This window comes from Halyomorpha halys, unplaced genomic scaffold (assembly GCF_000696795.3).
Source record: "Halyomorpha halys isolate HHAL.00 unplaced genomic scaffold, Hhal_1.1 Scaffold802.1, whole genome shotgun sequence".
NCBI lineage: Eukaryota > Metazoa > Arthropoda > Insecta > Hemiptera > Pentatomidae > Halyomorpha > Halyomorpha halys.
This window is the reverse complement of record NW_027106006.1, coordinates 680,408-705,187: the sequence shown is the minus strand read 5'-3', so window position 1 is coordinate 705,187 and position 24,780 is coordinate 680,408. Positions and strand designations below refer to the sequence as shown.

Genomic DNA, 24,780 nt, shown 5'->3' with positions numbered 1-24,780 from the left:
TATATAAAATTAGAAAAGATATTGTTGATAAGATTACATAGCAGCACTCTCAACATACTAACCTCAAATATGATGCTCTTATTCTCGAAATTATTTAAAAGGTATAAAATCTGGTGTTCTACATGTTCGTATTTTAGGGTTTATCGAGATAGGAATAACCAATATAAAAATTTTTTCTTGCCAAGAATACATCAATTTAATAAAATATTATGAAGCAGTCATGCGATCGGAATAGATTGTGTGATTTCGGCATTTCCTGTTCAAATCGGATTTATATATATTGTGAAAAAAATCACTTTCAGATATTCAAGAAATTCTTTAATATTTTTCAAATTACATATATTATATTTCTACATTACATATTATTGCTGACAATAAAAACTGTTTATTTTTTTTTAAATAAACAAAATTCAAGGATTTTTTTCTTTAATTCGGCATTGGTACCAGGTTAATCTATTTCAATTACGATACAACTTATTCGATATTAAGGAACACGTAATTATTCATTGATTCACGGAGTTTATTTAACATCGTTAGAGCTATTTTAGAGAAAATAAAAAAAAAATATGAAAAATCGCCTACCTAAAATACGTAATTTCAGTTTCAAAAGACTTTAATTTTTGGAGCTTGGCTGTGACAAACAGGACACAGACCATTTTGCGATACCAAGTTTTTTTTAACTCAAGAGTCCTCAAAACATGTATTTCTGTCAAGAATTCTAATTCGAAATTTTTAGGATCGTAATATATACTCTTACTATATATACCATGTATAGGTAAGTGGGTAAGTGAAAGGAAAAAATCGGCAACATACAACGTTTCAACATTCTTATACTGAGATAAACCAAATTTAAATTAGGTCACTGCTCTTTATTCCTTAATAATGGTTAGGATTTCGAATAATAAAATTAAGAAAATAATAAATAATATAAAAATATCAATGAGTTTTCTCATATAAACTATATTTAAATCAAGATTAATTATTACTTATTTTTGACAAAAAAATCACTTTTTTTAAATCGATTTTTAATTTTATCTCATTCTCAGGATCAAAGGATAAAGAGTTTATTTCGTTTATTTATTTAGATATTACCCCCTCAGGGCAATTTCCGATGAAGGATATCTATGAAATATATGAGAAACGGGGGGAGCCATTCACAAAAACAGACACAATAGGGTCCGATAAAGTATCTTCTCTGAATTTTTTTCCAATATTTTGGTTTATGGAGAGAAACCTAATACTATACAGTATGCATACGTATTTTAGTCTCAATTCCGCTTGCATAGTTTGCCATCATTTTAATCAAATGAATGTTATGTTTATATGATACATGGTATGATTTATAGTTATATGATTTATGGTAAATGTGATGGATGTTTCATTTTTGACTTAAAGGCTTTCATAATTGCAGTATATTCAAAAATTATGCCACTGTTTTTTTGTTTACCTTTGGGAAAAAGAGGGAACTAACACTTTACCTTCGTGTACATTGTATTCAAATCACAAAAATGTCCTGTAGTTAGTTACTCATGAGTAGCTAAATATTATTAAGAAAAAATAGCAGAATACTATCAGCAGGTGACTATTTTTATAACATTTATATCTCTCATACCGATCTCCTTCATGTGTATCCGGCCTTTAAGTATTGTTTCAAAATCCAGTAGCTATTCCATCCTCTCTCCCAAAAATCCTTCGGCTACATCGATATCCTTGTTACTTATCGAAATACTCTCTAGATCGATAGAATCTACTATCACTAATAATACTTCACCAATGAACATAGAAATGTTTCGGAAGAACAACTTACCTCGTCAAGTACAAGCCTTATTAACAGAAAAACACCGGGCAAGAGAGAGGTGTCACAGAACAAGATATCCTTCGGACAAAACTCATTACAACACATTGACTAACAGACAAAAAACAGAAATTAGAAAACACTGAATACAAAATTTTCAGACGTTAACAGAAAACCTAAATACCACTGGCAAATCATTATGAATAACTACTAAAAAAATACTAAAATACAGATCATTCAAACATCCACTTCTCACTGAAAATAAAACTAGGACACGATCACATAAAGAAAAAACTCAAATGTTCGGCGAACATCTCTTCAAAACTTTTAACCCCCATCCATATATCCTTAATCCAACCCATTTTGAACATGTTTAAGCAGAGGTTACAATTCCCATCCAAATGGCTCTTCCTACTAAAGCCTTTCATCCCTCAGAAATAATGAACATCATCCACCAATTACCTTCTAAAAAACCTCCTGGCCACGATCTTATCACAGCACACATTCTGAAACAGCTCCCTCGTAAAGCCATTTTATTCCCTACCTATATCTATAATGCTACACTCCGATCCACTTATTTCCCCGACCATTGGAAAATATCAATAATAAAAATGTTTCTCAAACCCTGCAAGCCACTTGATATCCATCTTCTTACCGTCTTATTTCACTACTATCCATTATGGACAAAATCTTAGAAAAACTTTTATTAAAACGCCTCTCTCCAATCCTTGACTCATATCATGATTCCTGACCACCTGTTTGGATTTAGAACATCCCATTCAACCATACAACAGTCATCGAGTGGTTGATGTCATATCTTCCACATTGGAGCGCGGAATGTACTGCACGGGAGACTTCCTCGATGTTGAACAAGCTTTTGATCGAGTCTGGCATCCAGGTCTGCTCTATAAACTTCGTCAATTCCTACCCCCAACATATTTCCTTATAATCCGCTCCTACCTCACTGATAGAACCTTTAAAGTAAATCATTACCTAGCCTACTCATCTCTCTTTTCTCAGTCCGCCGGTGTTCCCCAAAGTATCTTAGGTCCCATCCATTACACGGTTTATACAGCTGACATCCTAACCCACTCCAACACAGTCCTAACAACATAAGATGATGACACATGTATACTCTCTGTAAACAACGACCCAACTAATGTATCACAAACACTACAGGCACACATAACATATATTGAAGAATGGTGTCAAAACTGGAAAATCAAAATAAATCCTAACAAATCCCATCAGATCACCATTACTCTCCGTCGTAAACCTCTACCCTCCTGTCCTACTGTATCCTTTCTAAATACTCCACTAACGCCTGTTAAACAAATTCGATACTTAGGACTCCATCTTGACAAGAGACTTACTTGGAATCCACACACAAGACTGAAACGACAAGAAACTGCTCATATATTCCGATTGCTACAACACTTACTTGACAAACGCTCTAAACTTCCCATTCACTACAAAAAATTAGTATACACTACAATAATCAGACCAATTTGGACATATGGAATTGAGGTCTGGGGCTCTACCAAACCATCAAAATCCTCCCGCATCCAATCCTTACAATCCAAAATCCTACGTAAAATCCTTGATGCTGCTTATTATGTTACAAATAAAATGATCCACAAAGACTTTAAACATCCTATTCGTTGCAGATTTGACCCAAAACAGATATGCGTCTTTTCATTCCAAACTCCTTACCCGTCCTAACCTATTAGTTCTTAATCTCTCATCCTTAACAATCCCTGATAATCCTCTGAGGCGTCTGAAAATAAGATAAGCCACGGGGCCCCCTAATTTAAATTAAAACTTGAAGTACCACCAATGGGTGGTTCCTTCCCAAGATTTTCATGTGTAGATAAAACATTCCACAGATTTACTTTTTGTATTTATTATTGGTACAGTTGTAAATTACATTAAATTAATAAATAAAAAATAATCTTGTTTCAGGTGAGGATCTTGTCATATTTCAAAAAATGAAATATTTTAGACTGTTTTGACTATGAGAGGAAACGTTATTAAAACATTCTATTGGGATTTTTGCTTCTGATGTACAATGAAGGATAAAAATCAAAATGTTATTATTATAACAAAGAAACTTATTTTATTATAATTAATTTAAATTGCACTTAAAGAACCACTTAGCTATTCTGGAAACTGAAAATATTCAAGAACGCTGTTTAATATTAGTACTTGATTTGTTAGGTATCGACGTAGAAAACGTTTCAGTGCCAATCAATGTTCTATTGTTTTTTTTTTATTCTGTACCTGTCACAATCACGTGTTTTTCACATTTTAGAGACGACTTAATGTAATGTGAAAAGAATATCTTAACATATTTTGATGATCCATCTTGAATCAACAAATAATCCTTATACTTTGATACCTTATACAATGATTTCTTGACGTCGACAGGATTCAGAGTAAAACAGAATACAATTAGCGGTTGGGTTAGATATTTATCCATGTAACATATTTACGTTTAATATACTTCTGTAAATCATATTGTGTTACTAGGATGCCTCCACTGAGAGAGTATATCTTAATTTCGCTTATTGAAGTCTGTTTAAAGGGTACCAGCATCGAAAATAATAATTCAATAAAATGGAATAAATTAGTCAGTTTTCAATATTTTCGTATTAAAATAAATTCATATGATAATCGATCTTTATTATATTAAAATCTCAGTCGTTAGGGTCAATATCCAGTGCAGGATTGAGTCTCGCTGCTGGGAGGAGACCTATTTTCTGTTTCATCAACCGTGGATTGACTGTAGAGTCGTAAATCCTTCTGAAGCGTACCCAGCTTCTACAAAGTGGGTGGGTATATTACCCTTCATCGGGTTGAGGTAGAAACCTAAAAATTGGTCTGCTATACTGACCACAAAACCTTCTTACAGAACTATTTATCAAAACTTCCTCATCTAGCATTAAATCTGTGTGGCACAGGATCATTTTACTTATACGTATTAAAAACTATGTAGATTTATGTGCATTAAATTGAAAAATCAAAAGTAAATTACAAATACACAATTTTCTCAATCAAAATCGTTTAGTTGGACTACCAAATCACTGCACCCCTATAGAGATATTACATACAAATTTAATGGAATCGTTAGGAATCACAGCCACAGGAATTGTCAGTGGTTTTATAATAAAAAAATAAGTAAATAGTTAAACAATCTGGTACAAACTATAAAGATAATAAACATATAAATTAAGTTCCCGAAACAAATTGAATCAGTACATTCCTCGTAAAGGAATCAAGAGCGAAATCGATTGTTTCTGACGGATTATCTGATGGAACGCCGATTCAGTCTAGATTACACACCTTCGGGTTGAGGAAATGGAACAGTGCAATTGTGGAAAGAATTTGTAATTTAATGTAAAATATTTAAATCTTAATTAATTTTGTTTTTAATTAGTACTGCAGTCTATTCTATCCTAACCCTAGAGAGACTACGCTACTAGCTTCCAGAGAAGAAAAATTTACATCCACCTGTATATGTCAATGTGGAATTATGTAAATATTTCTATATTTTTAGGTACATAAATGTTATTTTTATTTTTATTTTGTTAAGTTGTGCACCAAACTAACACACAGATTGTTCTACAATATAGTCACAGACAGATTCCAGAATGCCCGAATACGCCTTTTAGTAACATTTGGAGAGTTATACATAAATGGTAATAGCCAGGCACGCTAGAAACTACTATTAAACTTACATGGGTCATCCTACCTATCACAAAATTAATGCTATTAAACAAAAATGGTAATGCTAAAGCTATAAGTAATCATAGCTTTATGCAAGTACCGTAAATCACTGATTACAGCAAAACTCTAGACTATATTCTTTTTATTCGTCTCTTCGTATTTATGATATCGTCTACTGTAGTCATACATCTCTCTTGCTGTTGTTTTCCACATATAGTCTGTGATGAAAGTGGAGATAGGTCTATTATTAGTTAGCGTGTCAGTTCAATATTTAAATTAAAATAATGATTTTTCAGTATTTTCTTTGTGGAACTGATTTTTACCGTACTATAATAGAAAATTAAACACGCCAAAAAGATTTGATTTAGGAATATAAATATCATAAATTAGGTGGTACCTTAAGTCTCTAACCATAATTTAAACACAATTGTTTAAACTATTTTCAAATACATCGCTTTGGTAGTCCAACACTTCACATTCAAGTAAAAAATCTGGAATTGGTCCCATCATAATTACAAGGAGTTTATATACAAAAGAAAAGTCAGACCGTAAAGGTATAATCGTATTATTCCAAGCATCATTGGTTTGGTTTGACAAGATTTTAACTAACAAAATTGGCAAAATTGCGTTTTCCTTCAGAAATTACTCAAAACAAAGCTTCTAATAAATTTCAGTGCCAACAATTCAAAAATTAAGTCTTAATTAGAGAAACAGTTCTGTCTAGAAATAACTTTTAGTAGAAAATGGGAACTTTAAAACTCTGTTTCTTAAAACTATTGTTATAACCTTAAACTAAGGTAACAATACAAAAAATTAAAAAAAAAAAAGAACAAAATGTACATAGGTTTTCAGACGGCCTTTAATTATAGTATTTGCTAGTGAAAAAGCAAAATAAAACATTGAATTAAATTGATAGTGGTAAAAAAATGAATTCTTGCTGGTCTAAAACTAAACTTTTCTTAAGGTTTTATTGAATAATTATGTCTAAAAATTTTAAAAAAATTATTTATAACTTATCTTTAGTACTTTATCCACTTATTAATAATTTTTATATTAATGAATTTTGATGTATTTTTATCTATTAATTTACAGCTAATATCATTGAGAGGAATGAAGAGTGCCCAGCAAGATTTCGGTGTTATCTAAATTATAGTTTTAAAGTTGAAAAATAAATTTCTCATCTAACTCCTTTCTAGGTCATCTATTTAGTATTTTGTGGCATTTAAGACATACCTTTTAGTTGTACCAGCCTAACTAATAGTAATTTTTTTTTAATTAAATGAAAAATAGCTTTATTATTCATAGTCCCTTTCAAATATATTGGCCAGAGAAGTGAGTCTCTGCTTACTTAATTCTTATATAACAATTAATATAGTAGATATATTCTAAAATAAATGAAAATAAACTTTTCCAATATTTACTCTTTTCGGAGATGGAAAAGGTGGTTGAACAAGAAATATTTAAACGAAAGAACTGCTGATGCGTAACGGATAATAGAAGGAATAGAGTTCCAGTGTAAGGCAGCAGTGACAGCCAATAAAGTGAACAGAGGATTGAAAAGTGATAGGAGATTTTGTAGTATTTAAGGTGCTGAGTTCTTATCACTTGGAACAGAAAATACGCTAGAAAATACCGACATCGGTAGAAAGGGTTAAACCACTTCAACTTGGTGCGATACAGATTTCTATTCTTATCTCTGGTGATCCCCAAAATAAATTCTATCTAGCAACTAATAACTCTAGCTTCGAGTTCAACAGGGAGTCCGCAGTGCACCAGGCAGTCGTAGTCAAAGTGGGGGGAACAAGAGAGGAGCAAGAGAAGGCAATTAAATTGCTTAAGGATTATCAGGGCTCAACTAGAAATTAGAAAAATATATAGTTTCTAATTTGAAAGAGTATAATAAACTTTAGATTAGGGTTAGTTGGCTTTTAAACTTTTGTTAAATTAGACTTTACCTTTTGTTCAAGTCTCAAATTTTCAAGTTTTCTAAAGTGAATTTTAAATATGTTCCATAATCCATTAAATAACCATGCCGTTTAAGCGTGTAAATAGAAATATTTCCATAAGTATATTGATGTCTCTAAAAATATCAATAAAGTGAAGTATTAGACTACATCAAACTCCGTTTGGTAGAAATATGTTTTTTTCTTATAAGTGAATACAGGTTCACATATATTTTATGTTTGGAAAAATATCTAGAGATAACTCCAGTTTATATCTTGATAAATTATCACGACGAAGAATGTTCTTAAGAAAACTTGCTATTTTTCACATAAATTTAACTTTAAGAACTTCAAATTTGCTTGATTATTCGAATTACATAAAAAAGTAGTGTAGATTTTTAAATTTATTTCTATTCATAAACGTAATTATCCTAATCTGCATACCTATAAGAATCCAGTATTTAAAAAAGGTAATTATGGATTTCAAACGTATACAGGATTTTATTCAAGTCATTCTTGGAAATATTTATTTGTCATAAATTAAAATAAAGGTGATTACAGTGGTTTAAACTATTAATGAAGGAGCACCCTGGTAGCGCCCCCAAGAACCCCCACCACTCTCCCCCACTCGCGGGCTCAGAGCATCCACCAGCCAGTGCACCTCCGTCTCCCAACCTATTCGGACCTGTGTCTCTTAGGCTTCGCGATATTCACGAAATTCACGTGTTCGCCTATCTGTAGGTGTCAAGTACCATGTATGTTAAGTGATTGTTTGGTGTGTGGGTGTTAAGAGCTGGACACATTGTGAATCTAAGTTGGATTATTTATTTTTATGGAAAGGTTTGTAGAACTTTATCAATATCTGTAATACCGAAATTTATTTTGCTTATTCTACCTGATAATATTATAGATACCATTTGTGATTTATTTTTATAGAGAATCCTTTATTGTAACTGTACACGATATGATGTATCTGTAGGGCAGAAGGGGCTTAATCATCACTTTAAAAATTTATTTTATTCACTTTGCTAAGAAGATTATGCTATTTCAACCATAATATAAGATTATATATCCGTTCAAAGCCAACTTTTGCTTTTTAATAACTCTATACCCACATTAGTTTACCAAACATGCGCTTAATCATACAAACAGATAATAATTATTAATATTAAAATTGTTTATTAATTTTTTAAAGTTAAACAAAAATACTTCATGAAAACAATTAAACTTCTTCACATTGTTATCTCATAATTTGGAGAGAATGGAGGCAAAATTATATTAAAATAAAAAAAATTATCTTTCCATATATTTAAGTACTTCAATTTAATAAAAACTGAGACAATTTTAATTTTTAAAACCTTATCAAAACTTAATTTGTCTAAATAGTGCTTTAAAAGTATGAAAATTAAGAATGTAAGTAATCAGTGTGTTGATTTTAATGTATCACAGTTTCTAACGAGAACACGAATGGATAGAAAACTTATTTAAATTATTTATAAGAACACTCTTGGCCACGTATTCATTAAACACATTAACGAGTATGTTAGGAATGGACAGAACTTTCAATTAAAGTAAACGTTTTCCTGATTTAAAAAATATTTCAAGTTATTCAGCTATTATTACATCTATGGTTTTTAGAATGATCTATAAAGTAAAGAAAAAAAGAAGATATTGAATTTTTGAGTTTAAATTTTATTTAACGTTAAAAAAAAAATCTTTATGGAAATAATATTTTATTATATATCACAACATGTTATCTCCTTTTATATCTTGTTTCTGAATCCGTTCTTCTTATCTTATAGCAGATATTTTCAAGATTGTAATATTTTTTAAAAAAAATACGATATTATAAGTTTTATTTTATAAATTTTTACCAATGCGAGCTATAACAATTGATTCATAATATTAAACCTGTTGATATAAATTGCCTCAATTATCAAACAGTTAGTTACTAATATGTTCAGTTGGTGATGTATTTAAAGTATATACATTTATATTACTTATTAATATATGTATGTACAACAATAAATCATTTTTTTCTAATCTACATCTCGTACGCTTAAGCAAAATGGTTTAACAATACATTTGTTCGAAAACACGTATTGTCAACAATATTACTTGATTGGTTTTATTGCTAATTTCTTTTGGTATTTTTCTTGTATTAGTTTTATCATATATACAATTTGTGAAATATATTTAAATATAAGACTTATAATATGCCTTGTTTTATTTTTGAAGTGAATAATTCCTATTGTTTAATAAACTTGGTCTGTATATCATTGTAATAAATTCATTTTTCTTTTTCACAACAATTTAACTCATAATTTATAATATTTTAGATGTTATATTATAGTAATACAGTTGGAAGTTGTAGGAAAACTACATTAAAAATATTAAACTTGTCTTCTCAAAAATGTTTTATTTTACCAAAAAAATTAGGAAATGTTCTTAAACTATTTCGTTTTATATATAATTAAAATCTGTGTATCAATTAAATCAGACCAATGACGTATTATATCCCTACGGCGCGGTAAGATCAAAGGGAACCTGCTACTACATTTCATTCAGTAGGCTATTTTCCTCTTAATGGAAATTGTTTACCGTAGTAAATTTTTTTTAGTAATATTTATTAATTCTTACGCTTACTGTGCTATAGAATCCATTCTTAAGTAAGACGAAATATTGATTGTGAATCAAGGCTGGATTCAGTAATATTTTAAATGAACCGGTTTTTCCAAAAGTAGATCAATAAGGAACAAAGTAAAAATTTATAAGCAAATCCCTCTTTGATCCGTTAATTTTATGAAATATTCCTTTTTGTAAGAAATAAATAAATAAAACAAGTTACGGTTTATCAATGCTATTTTGCTATTAGATAATATTACTTATTTTACTCACTTATTGTTGTTTCAGAAACGAATTCTATAATTTAAAAAAACTTATTTAACTTCCATGAATACAATTGCATCAATGAAGTGCGTTTAAAATGAAAATAAACGTATTTTGTAATGTAAAATGCGTCAATCATTTATCTCTCAGGGATTCAACGAGGAGGGTAAAAAATATAAATATAAACAACTAAAGTATCCTCCAGCTTCTTCAGTAACAGTATGTGATCAAACGACAAATCACAGACCAATAACATTTAAATTGTTTGTTGATGGGGCCAAAACGTTTAAATTTGTAAATCAATATTTTCTCGTTTCTGCCTCATTATATGATATTCTTAATTGTATTTATAAGTATTCTGAATGTATTTAAGATGTATTTGATATCAAATATTTTCTAACGTTCTTCTCTATTGGTCGCATACAGATCCGCCTTATACCCTGGCTATCAAAAGTGTTTTCTGAGAGTTCATTCTAAAACCGTCAGCTCTTTAGTTGACAATTTCCGAAGAAGGCATCACCCGCTTTTACGATCTCCTTGTTTAAACAGTATCTCAAAAAAACCCAGCAAGGACTTACACAGCTCTTCAATTAGATTTCCACCGAAATAACAGTTTTAAGCTTCCGACACCACAATCAGGAATAACCACTAAAACCTGTGTGTAGGCGTTCTTTGGTATATACAGCGTTATATTTGTTCGCATTCAATTTATAGCCATAATTTAAAATAATTACTATGGTTTGTAATTGTTAGTTTTCAAGATTAACATTTATTTTTTAAGCTCCGTTTAAAAACTTTGTACCTGATTTCACTTAAAAAATAAGAAATTTGTGGAAACAACTTCAACAAGAAACTATATTTAATTATACAAGTTTGATTTTAAAGTATTCTCACTTAGTCGTTTTTTTTATAGTCCAACAGTTGTGACTTCGATTTTTAAGGAATCTGAAACAAATCAGTGTGAATTCGATTTCCTTGTGTCTCTTTATTTATTTAAAAGACAAATAAATTTATTTTCAGGCAATTTAACGCAATAAGCCTGGAGTCCAGTGGAAGCTGAAAGCTGTAAACTGCGAAACTAACGAGTTCGCGCGACTGCCGTTCGTGCGGAATGATTCGTGTTCCCCGCCCGCTACCATTGTGCTCCCAAATTGTATGCTGACGTTTTTACTAAGAAAATATAAAATAAAGTTTCATTCAAAAATAACCTTATACTGCAAATATGTGTATTATCAAATTTATATCAATTGACAATATAAATTAATTATTAATGAAAAAGATCAGGGAAAATAACTTTGGAACCAAATCAAACCTATATTTTTTAATATAAAAATGTGTAATAATAATAAAGAGCATATCACAGTTTTATTCTGTTCGTATGCACTCCATATTTCTATAATATTACGACATATTCTATTGGCCATTTTAAAGTAGTTATATCGTATTCAAATTCTAAAATTACCATCATAAAATAACAAATAATAAAAATTGTTAATCATCATTAAGAAAAGAGTATTATTATAACAAACGGTAAATTAGAATTATTACGGTTCCTAGTGTGCTCAAAGAATTTGGGACCTGGATACCATGAGCATAAGTTACGAGCAACAATTTGTAGAAGAAATTGGCACAAAATCTGCCGTTGAAAGATATAATGGACTGTCCATTCTTGAAGCTTTGTCAAAATAATAACAATAATAATGGAGTTATTACCATAAAGTTAAAATATGTTAGTAAAGTTCATTGTACAAGAAGTTTTTTTTTGGCCCTAACAAGTTTTTAAAACGCTATTTTTAAAAATTTTATTTGTGTGTTACACTATTTGTTTGCGAAACGTACTTCATTTCGGAAAATAATCGGATATAGATCCGATTGAACAAGATTTATAAACAAATATATCTTCTTGGTATAGATAAATCTGTATAATATAGATATCCTGGTTTATATCTCTCTTGTAGCGCAGCCTACGGGCGACATAAGGTAGCGTTGGCTAAATCTATTATAGCAGTAGATTCGCGAGGGCCCTTCCTCACTTCCGCTCCCAGTTCATCTATATTCAATGTTCCATCGATCTCTCTTACGAATTACCGACTCTAGCGTACATTGCGAATATTCGCTTTCAAAATACAATTTGAGCTTATTATTATATCTTGTATTGCTTCGAGATACATAATTATAAATAATAAAACGCCGGGAAATATCTAGGAATTTTATTGTGGTAAATATTGTGATTAACAAATTCTTTATCGAAGTTCTTATTATGCAGGATTCATGTTGATTTTCACATAGTCATGTTATTATTGATTCATTTTATAACACTAAAAGGTTAAATTAATAAATTTATTCAGACATGGAAATCAAAAATGAAAGCTTCTAGATCTATTAGAGTTCGTAGTGATTTTAAGAGATATATTTATTGTTGAATTGTTGAGCGTCTGTCAGTTGATTAAACATTTTACATGCGTTATTTATATTAAATAATCTTATTATTTTATGAAAATTATAAATTATTGGTATGTTATTTATTGGTAGTTGCTCAGTAATATTTAATTAAGAATTTGTAAATTTATTAACATAAAGTAATGTTAAAATATTTAATTTAAAACAGGAAGTATAGAAGGTTTCAGTTTTTCAAATTTTTATTCACGAACAACAAATAAATATTTAATCTGACATCATATAAATTATTTTACAATAAAAAAATTATTATTTGGTATTCACAGTATAAATGTCATAAACTTTTCATTTTATTGATTAAATTTTCTTTTCTTAAATTATTATTTAATTACACACTCACAAATGAGCACCTGTAATAATTAAATCTAGTCATTTTTTAAAAAATTAGTAAATACAAATGTTTTATTATTGCTGGGCAAATATTGCAAACATTTTGGTTAAACGTCTATATGCAAGTTGTTTTTTCCACTACTTAATATAAAAATAGACGTGCGCTGAAGACAACCTCACACACAAACGAGAATTCATATAAAATTAAAGTATAATATAATAAAGCCTCCAGATATTGCATTCTCCCATAATTTTCAGTTGTTGCCTTCACCCCTCTGTTCGCACCCTCACTTCAACCCTTCCTCTGGCATACAAATTGCGGCTGTAATATTTTTTGTCCTTCTAATTCAGGAGCTGATTTGTCGATATTGGTCTCAGTTGTAGCGAGGTCCATAAATTTCCATGATACTACCACCATCTTTCTGGCAGCATTCATTTTTTTACTGGGACCTCAATGTAAGGGTCAGTGATCATATCAATTTCTTTTCGACTTGTATTGTCATGTTTTTTTTTTTTTTTTTCAAATATTAATATTCTTTATATTGTGAATAATAATAAGAGATTCTCTCATATTTTGTCATTTGATATTTACAGTTACATTTCTAAGAGTATTAAATCTATTTTGTTTTATCTATTGTTACTTTTATTATAATGGAAATATAATTTATAAAATGATATCAAAGGGTGATATTTTTTCGTAATCATTACTAGGTTACTTTATTTTTTATTTTTATTTATTTTATAATTATTAGCTTATTTATTCATAGTTACTTCAAAGAAATTTAACCTATATCTCTTTTCAATTTTGGATACTGATTATTTCTTCTTAAAGTTCAGTAGATGAATTCCAGTCGAATTTCTAAATTATATTTAACAATAGAATTTTGACATTGATATAATTGATAACAAACGACACCCATAAGCCTGGACCTATAGTTAACGAGTTCATGTTGGTAAATATATTTTATGAAAACATGATAAATTATAAAATGAAAATAAATAAATTAAATAAAATTAATATAATAAAATAAAAACATAACAAATGCTATACTTCTGAACACATTAATTGCGATTATTTTTATTTTTCGATCTTATAGTTCTTAAAATAGCAAACTTCCAATTCAATAAATAAATTACTTAGGTACATTTTTGTATAAATACCAACAAAAAGTGAAAAAAAAATTAAAATAAAAAAATTGTTAAGGCTATTCAATACAAGATTTATTTTAAAAAATATTTAATTAAGTACGATACTTAAATGTTTCGAATGAAAACTCTTTAAAGAAACATCTTGTTTCTAATAATCCTCGAAAGCATAGTACTATTTTTAGAATGTGGATCAAGGTTAATTGTACCCCACAAATGAAGCATTGTGTCGAAGTATCTTGTCTCATCTAGTTCTATTGGTTGAGATAGTTATGTCCTGCTCTTCGAATACACTTGAGTTATATTAAGATAATGTTACATTGAGAACACTTTGACGATGGTTTCGGTCGATATATCAATTTCATACAAAATATTCTTCCCACATAAATTGCAGAAACATTGGGTAATACCAAGTTGCCTACTAAGAACTGAAATGAATAACGATAACGACGATAAGGAGTTTTGAATACATTAAATACTAAAAATCAAATCGACATCTTCTATTAAAATATTATTGATTTTATAAGATTTATACTCATAGGACAATTAATAATTACTCTCTTGTCGTGGACATTTTCTTTTCTTTCTTACTTTAACAACACATTTATTCTATTTGGATTATAGAAAATTATTAATGTTTATGTAATTGAATCTGTTTTAACGTAGGACTACAAAAGTTTGCACATCTAGTATGAAAAAGCCACAACTTGATTTTTCTATTATAGGGAATTTTAATGGGTTCAGTATCCTAAAGACCAGACAGATCTAAAAATATCAGGCCAAACCGATAAGCAATAGTTAATTTACCAGCAGCATCTGTTATAGAAATGAATTCAGTTGTGAATAATAGTAATTGAAAGTATTAAAACTTTTACAAAACAAAAGTGTTTCTTCCCTATTAAGGTTTACTTTCAACTAGCAGTAACTTAAACCACCACTTAATATCAACATTATTCCTTTAAAAATCCTGAAGTTTCATTTTAAAAATCTAGGAAATCAGCTCTAAAGAGTCAGGCTATACCAAAAACTTCAATCCACACTCAATGATAGATACCATATTTTATGAATGAGTACCTCAAATCTCATATAATATTTATACTAACAAAAATTCATTTTTTATGTTGCGCCTATTTCATTCTGGACGTGTGATAACGATTTGATAGCTTATAATGTTTAGTTTTCAGTGCATATTTTAGAGTTTTTTACTTGAAGAAGAACAGTTTACCAATAAATTTGCTCTCAGCATACTGTCCTCGTTTTAAAAATGTCACTGCCTTCATCTCATCTGCTTTAGTTGTTATTGTTATGGAATGTATAGCCCAATACCCAATGATGGGATACGACTACAAATATAATCAGACAACCCCGCAATTAACTAAGCTATCCAGCATAAGCGTTCACCAATTACAATGACGATTAAGAGCTGCTTGAGCTTATAGCAGTTATAAGGCGCAGATAGGTCTGGCTCAGTTATTACGTCGAGATCCCTAGAGATGGGGAGGTGCGAGGGTATGCAAATTCCTGGTGAGGGGGCGCCCTCTCCCGCTAAAACTGTTTGACAGATATCGACGTCATTCACGCTCTGCTAGGGACGGCTGAGTGCTCTTCGATCTAGGCTCGTGTGATGTTTGTTCTTCCTTTTTGCCCGGATGGACATTTACTTCTGCACGCAAGCGAATAAATATACTATAAGTAATCCTTCTCCAATCAATGAAATTATAAAACAATTAGTCGTGTTTTAGGAAAAAAGTGATTCGATATGTTTTTTTATAAGCTCAGAGTCTTATTAGTTTGAAATTATCAAGTTTAACTCTGATCTTATGGTTTCCTATAATCTTTGACGTAGATATTTTTGGATGTTTCTGTCAATAAACATTGGTCAAAACACATGAATGTTTCGTCCGGCGTTATCTGAACTTCATTTTCTAGTTTTGATAGCCTTTCTCCCCTATATTTTTATTTTTTTAATAACTATTTCAGTTCCAGGCACAAAAATCATATTGTATTTATGGATTGGATTATTACATAAAACCACTACCGAGCCACTTAACCAGAAATTAAACCATAAAAAACATAAATGATTTATAAATCAAAATATGCCATATCCGAAATGAGGATATTATAGAAGTTTTTTTTTTATTTTTGACAATTAATCTCTTGGCAATAACATTTGGTTTGTTGAAGGTTGCTTAGATTTAAAAAAAATATATAACATATTAAAAAAAACATGAAGTACTAGATAAAAGCTGTCTAGGTGTTCCCACGAGAAAAAGAATGGGGAAAAAATTCTGATTACCTATTTTTAATAAATTACATGTTAAAACTTACCACATTATATACATCATACATTACAAATTTATAATTTTGTGAATTTCACTCAAAGATATGTCATTAATACTTCAATCTTTCATTTACAGACCATACTGTTTTTATCCGGAACAAACTTTGCCTCATTATTCCGGACAAACAATGTTCTACTGCACTGTTCTGAGTCACAATATTTCTTTAGGTCAATTTTATTTACTTTTTTTTATCATTTGACGCTTTTGATGATTTCCGCCTATCAAAGGAAACAATTGTAAAACCTTTAGTAGCGTTCGTTGATCGAATTTCTTTATCTTGCTGACCATAATTCATACATGACCGAGATAGCGTATCTGTGTCACATGTAGCTAGGAAAGAACTGAGCTGAACAACTGATACTGAGACTGTATTTCCCTGCCTCGCTTTAAATTTTATCTGGACAGACTCATTTGGGGGTTTATATTTCTTGTCTGAAATTACAAATTATATAATTTTTTTTTCTTCTATCTTCTATATCTGTTCTACTTTATTTACCTAATTTGCCACAAACCTTTTTATTCGGCCATTATGTCGCTTCCAAAATATACTGTTTGATTCCTGAGATTTATTATGTTTTATCTTTACACATCATCAGAAATTTCTTAACCCTCAGTTTCCTACTTTCTTTCCTATTCCAAGGGTGACTATGGGGTCTTCGCGCTCGTGATGGCACGCCAGACTGAAGGTACCGGAAGCGAGACAAGAAACAAAAGCCGTGACCGACGCAGAAGACTTGGCAGCTCGATCAGGAGCGAGTAATTCAGATCAAAGGAGCCGCGTTGCAAAGTCGTTCATTTATTTCCGTTTCACTTTTTTTTTTTTTTTTCTTCTAAGTTTAATATAATATGAAAGGCGTCCTATTTATTTTCGTAGTCAACACCATGTTTAAAGTACGATTTTGTTTTAAATTAAAAAAAAATTTAAATCTTGCTTTTAGAACTTAAGAAAGGAATATACCAGTCAGATAAAGAATACTACTATAGAACTTTTGGACCATGATTTGGTGACGGATTCATTCAGACTTACGACACAACTCCGATGAATCCCTTGAAATCCATTATATGTATAAAATTTTATTTTGAAGTTGTAAAATTTGACACTTTTTTTTAACTAAAAGACTCACGGCTAAAATTATGGAAGGATTTCATGAGTCACTAAAAGAAAAATCACCAGGAATGTCAGTGTACTTTGTTGCGTTTTCAAAACTGGTACCGTCAAAGTCACTAAATTAGTCAAGTCAAATGGTAGATACAACGATAAAAAGAATATATAATAAAAACATTGAGTTAAGTGAATATTTTACCGAGCATAAATACTGTTTTTTATAAAGTCTATATAACATTAAGTTCAACACTGCTTTATATAATGCCATTGCCTGCCCCTGGACTGGTAGAAACTAACAATGTGTTCCGAAAGAAACTCAGTAATATTCGTAAAGCCTCGGGAACGAGCCTCTTTGAAGTTCACTTAGTGAAGAGCGAGTGAGCACGGTGAACGCCAAACGGCGAACTCACATACTGTACACCGAACTGAACCTACCTCTGCTGCAAAGAGTTCATTCTTCTTATCCGCTTGAGGGAATATTTTATCGTGGAAGCCGTAGATTTGAGCTCTCGCTCCGCGCACAGAGGAATATTTCTCAGTTCTCGAAGGTACCCCATAAAGGACGTCCAGTAAAGCCCAAGGCTTTGTGTGAGGTCCTTCTCCATATCTTGCCTCAGTCATATTGTGCTTTATCATTTTAATATATATAAAACATAATGATATAATTTCAATAAATTTTTTGAGGTTAGAAACTTCCAATTTGAATACGTTTTATTCTAAATTATCATAATTATGATAATTAATAAGAGGAGAATATGGTCGGGAAGTGTGGTAAGCAGAAAAAACACAAATAAACAAAAGAATTATTTATTTGTGCCAACGTTTCGATTTTCAGGTCTTCATCAGGGCTATAAAACAAAAAGACAACAGCCATCATTTAAAAAAAAAAAATAAATACAAATAAAATAAAATAAATAATAGACTAAAAAATTTGTAAATACACGTAATAATGAAATGAAAATATAAATTAGTTGATTAATAATTATGGGCAAAGACAGCAGTAGATTGATAACATTATTATTTATATACATATAAATGTGAGTAATAAAAAAATGATACAGTGGATAAGAATGTTATATTGATGAGTGATGTTAAAAACCTTTTAGTTATATATCTAACCAATATAACATTCTTATCCACTGTATTATTTATTTATTACTCATATTTATATGTATATAAATAAGAATGTAATCAACCTACTACTGTCTTTGTCCATAGTTATTAATCAACTAATTTATATTTTCATTTCTTTGTTATATATATTTCCAAATTTTTTAGTCTATTATTTATTTTTTGTGTTCTTTCTGCTGACCGGACCCCCCGACCATCTTCTCCTCTTATATATCTACGGTCAACTATCTTCACATCATAAATTAAAATAATAAATATTCAAATTGGAAGTTTTTAACCTAAAAACATTTATTGAAATTGACTTACCAGACATCCTAAAAAGGAAATCCAGAATGTATCTCCTTCATTCTATCAGAGTAAATCGCCGTAAAACGTCGTGTACATTAGTAATAATTTAGTTGATGGCATTAGTACCTTATCCCCATTACTACAAGCTCCTCGGGTGTAATAATACATTTGTTTGATTATGATATCCCCTATCTCAGTGGATATTACCATAATCAATTATTTCAAGTGGTCACGCTCGTGAGATGACTTGTGGACTATATGAATACTGATAAAAAATAATTAAACGAAAGAGTACAAATAAGAGAAATCTAATATTTTAAGTAACTTAAAATAAAATATCATTAAGTAATATTAAAATAAAATAAAAATAAAATATATATATAAAGATGGAATGCTAACGTTAGCGTTGGATTTCGTTCGATTTTCATCTTTTTCCATTCTATATTCATTCCTATTGACTTGTTTTGTTTATTTTTTAATCCCTGATTCTTATTTTACTGTGCGTTATTATGCTCATAATCTTCATAAATTTTGGACTTTGTCCTCTTGAGTTGCAGGACTCCTTTTAATTCTCAAGTTGGCCTATAGATAACAGCAGCCCCTTGCTCTCTTAACGTAGAGAGGATAGAATAAAATAGTTGACTGAATTCTGTTATATTCACTACATTCTTTTGTTTAATTTGATTTTATTATACTAAAACTAAGAGTGTTTGAATTAATTAAAAAATGAAATAGCTGAAAAATTGATCGATTTCAATTTTATTAAACTGCTTATAATATTTAATATACATCTGGATAAAATATACATTTTTTTCATATTTATATTTTTAAAAAAACATTTCATCAACAAATTATTGTCAAGAAATGAATTTATTTTAACATTTTAGGTAGATAACGAAAAATAGTTAAGGCCTAAAATAATTAATGATGAAACTATTCACAAAATAAATTTAGAATATATGCCCAATCCTAAAAGTTTATAGAAAACTTATACATATATTTGGCATTTGCATTCAATGGTATTTTCCAAGATATCTTGCATATTTATTTTTATTTGTTAAATTATATAATAAAAATTTTCATGGTTCGATTTTCTATGGTTGAGAATAGAGCTTATTCTTCTTCGTTTTTCTTGTTATTCTTATTAATTTTAGATGCACTTTATATTTGTCAACAAATGTTATTTTAGGAATGAGATAGTTTATAGAAACAGAAATCATTTATTAGAAAGAATTGAGGCCTTATGTATTAACTAGACGGGCCTTCATATGGTATCTGTAGAATTAGACGGTATATCTAGCCACAGATTTATTTAGTTGATAATTATAGTATTTGCTAACCACCCTACTGACACCAGTCGGCCAGAAAGAAAAACTCCTTCGTTTCCTCGCCAACCCTCCACTTCGGCACGAATCAGATTTCCTGAAGACATTACCTTACTCCCCGCCCCCCTCCTCCCAAGACTTCCCATGAACAAGGAAATGGTTGCTAGCTGGCTCGTTACCTGCCCGATATCCCATTCCAATAACACATTGCTCCGCCACAGCTGAGTCCGCAATTGAGGTGTAATTTCAAGCGCACGCCAACAGCACCGTTTTATCGCGGGGGTTCGCTGGCGAGCACGCACCGATGCGTGTTATATATGTATTTATAAGCTAAACACATGGGCGATTAATTTCGTCAAGAAATTAATGTAATATAAAATTACATTTTAAAAAATTGGAAAATTGGCACGTTAATGATATATAACAGGCATATTTCTTAATATAATAAAAGGCCTTGTATATATCCGTAATTTTCCAATTAATGATACTTTCAAAAAGTTTAAAAATAAATTATCACAATGCCAAACATTATTATAATGTTACAATTGATAAGCATACGGATAATTGCAAAATTTTATTCCTACAAAGGTTTAGGCTGTCGTGCTAGTTGGAACTAAAGTCTACTAATTTGTATTCAAATTAATCAAAACTTTTATAAACTGTGTTTGTCATAAATACATCTATTATCCCTTGAACAGTTTTCTTGTTGAATATTCTAGATATATACACCATGAAACTAATATAACTAAGTTCTAAACTACTCCTGAAACTAAAACGATTTTAATATAAACTGTGTTCATAAAACTTTTATATCCAATTATTCATTCTCCTGGCTAGCCGCGATTTATAGCATATAGCGAATATTAAACGATGAATGGCTTTTGAAACAGTCTATTTGCAATAATAATTTTGATTTATGTATGATTAGTCTTGGGAGTGTTATTAATACTTGTTTTATTTCACTGATATTTCCGTGCTGTAATATCTTTTATTTTGTTTAATCCTTACATTTTCTATATAATAGGTATAATTTAAAATTTTGTATATAATTTATCATTGAAATGTATTTAATCGACTTTAATTAAACAACCTTGTTTCTCCTTTCAGCATTTATTGATAATTTTATTATTTCAAGATTAGACCATGCAATTTGATTTAAGTAAATCTCTCCTGATTAAATTAAATATCTCTTTTACTCATCTTTCCATCAATTCATACCCAAATAAATTAATTTTGGACTTAAGAATTAAAGATAAAATTGAGATATATTGTAAATTTTCTAAATTACGAGAGGATAATAAAAGAAAATGTATTGGCCAATAAGGCTATGAAAAAATAGTACACACCTGATGATGTATTTACATTTATTTAAAAATATACACTAAAATAATAGCGTTTGCTCCCTTCAGGGAACTGTTTGTTAATGAAAATAAGAATGAATAAAAAGAAATAAAGGGTTTCTGTCTTTGTTAAAACTGGTTCGATTTAAATGATGTTTTTATTATATGTGTAAAGGATATTTGAATAATTAAATAGATCCAAATTTGTTAATAATGATCAAATTTTGTTAGTTTTATTTTTTATTGTAGAGATTTTATTTCATCTTTTAGATGAATGACTTTTTTAGAAGTTAGAAATAATATGTTAATAATCAACTTAGTAGTATTGTTTTTAATCCAGCCCTATCCCATATCTATAGCGTGAGAGAGAGGAGTAGGGCATTAATTAAAAAGAAGAAGCGTTACACTTTTCGTCTATTCCAGGCCAATTTACGATACCATGCCTAAATAACTTTCATTTTAAAAGATAACTGAGAATATTATTTGGCAACTCATAGTTTAGACAGCATTATAAAAATAAAATTAGTTTAATTCTTTATTCGCTACCACATCTTAAACATATTTAGTTACATTGCATCTAACATCTTACAGATTATAAACACAAAGATTATTTGAAGTATTTTATTTATTTATCAATTTATGTACATTGAATCCTCTGAGTAGATCCACGTTATTAGTGGACGATAAACCTGAGGACACGAATAACAGCTTCGGTAAGAGGCGACCCAGAGGAAGTGGCGGAAGAACGACCCGTGAATACTAAGTCGGCGTGGCTGTGTGCCCCTGGTAATGTGCCGCCTTACAAGATAATCCCAAAAGTATCTAACCTTTTATGGCCTTTTAAAGCCGAAGATTGTGAAGAAAATTAGTGAGACGTGGAAAGGCAACGCTGAGAGGTTGATAAAGCCTTCTATTAAAGGGTTCGATGAACGATGTTGGGGTTCCGGCCGGTCAGCCAAGCGTCCCTTCTGCCCTCAGGCACCAAACCCTTTATTGCTTCCTCTCTGATCAGATTTTTGGCTTCGACAGCTTCAAATTGCTAAACGTATTAAGGTTCTTCAGTTCTCTAACAACAAAGTAGCGGCCAATAACAAGTCCTGTTTGTTCAGCTAAATATTACTCTAATAATTAATTTAATAATAAAATTTCAGTTGTAAATGTGTATTCCACTGTAGTTTTTAAGTAACCGATATACTTAATAAGGAATCATCCGATATATTTGTGATATTGGGTGAGAAAAACTAAATTAATAATTTCCACAAAAACTTTCATTCTTCAACAAAAACTTAAGACACAACTTTCCTACATATCATTGTTAGATATTGATTAGTAGTTCAGATTTATTCCTAAGTAATTTATAAATAAATCTTCAAAATATTATAGATATAGTTTATGAAACATGATTTCACAAAAATATCAATTGGTCTTTATTACAAATACCGATTCAAATATATCAGAGGGTTGTAAAATAGAAAATGTTCATTTATAGATTACGAGGCAAATGAATGAAAAATAAAATATAATAATATTATTTATTCATAAATAATAATTTCCATTATATTTAATACTTATCCCTCTAAGATATTTTTCATACCTTATAAGGTCCATTTTTGGCTTTGAATCAATTCACTTGAGAAATGAAATCTTCTCTGGTTTCTAAAAAAGATGGTATTCCGTTTTAGATGTCACATGAATGCGGTAGGGTTACAGTTATCAACACTCGTAATTTTTTCAAAGTTTGTCTGTTTCAAAATTCAATTATTGAAAGAAACGTCAACTCAATTCGGCACTGGAGAAGTACGTTTGTTGAAACATCCAGAAATTATTAAAATAATATCTTTAAAGTTTTTCTTTTTGCTCCCTATCTTACAAACCTAAGTTATATATCATATCCATATCTTACAACTTAATGTAAATTTATAAATATAAATTTATGTATTATTCTCATATTGCATCATATTTACCTATCACGTATATTAAAAGATTTGAAAAGCCATCCATTTTCCTCTCATGTACATATTATTGAATGTTTCACATTCATTATTGATCAGATACCTATTTTATATTCCGCTCATTCAATTTTAACTGATTTGCCTGAGCAAATTTTTCTCAAACAAAATCTTGGATTTTTTAAAAAAAATAATTCTTCTTTTTCGTCAACCTTTCAAAAAAGGCTATATTAATATATATACAGAAAGCTACTGAGGAAGAGGAAAGACTAAATCCTTTCTACTAGGGTTAAAAAAAAGTCAAAAAGATAAATAGGTTAATATATTACTTGATTTTCAGGATTCGATGACATTGCAAATAGTTTTCGTTTTAGATTGTTTTGTTAAACAGAGGTGAATTAATGTTGATAAAAAAAAATAAGCGATACTATAATTTTAGTTAGATATAATATAGTGTTTAAACACACAGTTTTTGTTCACATTTCAAAATTTTTGCAGATAAACGATAATAAGTAAGTAAATAAAAAAAAAAATTAATTTCGTCCTCTTGTGACTTATAAATATATTAAAAAGAAATACACATTTTCTAAATCAATTCTTTAACTTAAAATTTAACTTACTTCATCAATAATTCCCTGATATCTTATATCAAGAAAGAAAACTGTTCTCAGGAGATGATTGAAAATAAAAATAATATATATTAACTAAATAAATTATAATGCCTTTTTTATTATCTACTGGTACTGGTACTGGTTTTTGGTGGGGAGGACAAGTCCGGCAAGTGGGCCTAGTGGTCCTTTTTGCCAACCCTTGACGGCTACCTGGGTTGCCGCCGCGTACTACCCAAGATCGGAGTATCAAGATTCATTCCTCTGGACCGCCGAAAAATGAATGTTAACTGCACCAGGTGGGAATCGAATCCACAACGTTCCGAACCGAGCGCACTGGGACCTGCGCCCAACCCGCACGGCCGTCACGTCCCTTTTTTATTACCTAAGAAAGATACTTTACATT

The 24,780-nt window shown here is 30.0% G+C and overlaps 1 protein-coding gene across 3 annotated transcripts in view; it reads left to right on the top strand.

The window, feature by feature from the left end:
• Window positions 1–8,131: 8,131 nt before the first annotated feature.
• The window catches only part of unc-5, a 544,094-nt gene continuing 527,445 nt past the window's right edge, over window positions 8,132–24,780 (top strand). For all 3 annotated transcript variants that reach the window (XM_014429463.3, XM_014429462.3, XM_014429461.3), the window contains exon 1: window positions 8,132–8,304. The gene's annotated coding sequence lies outside the window, so the exon portion shown is untranslated. The remainder of the gene's footprint in view (window positions 8,305–24,780) is intronic.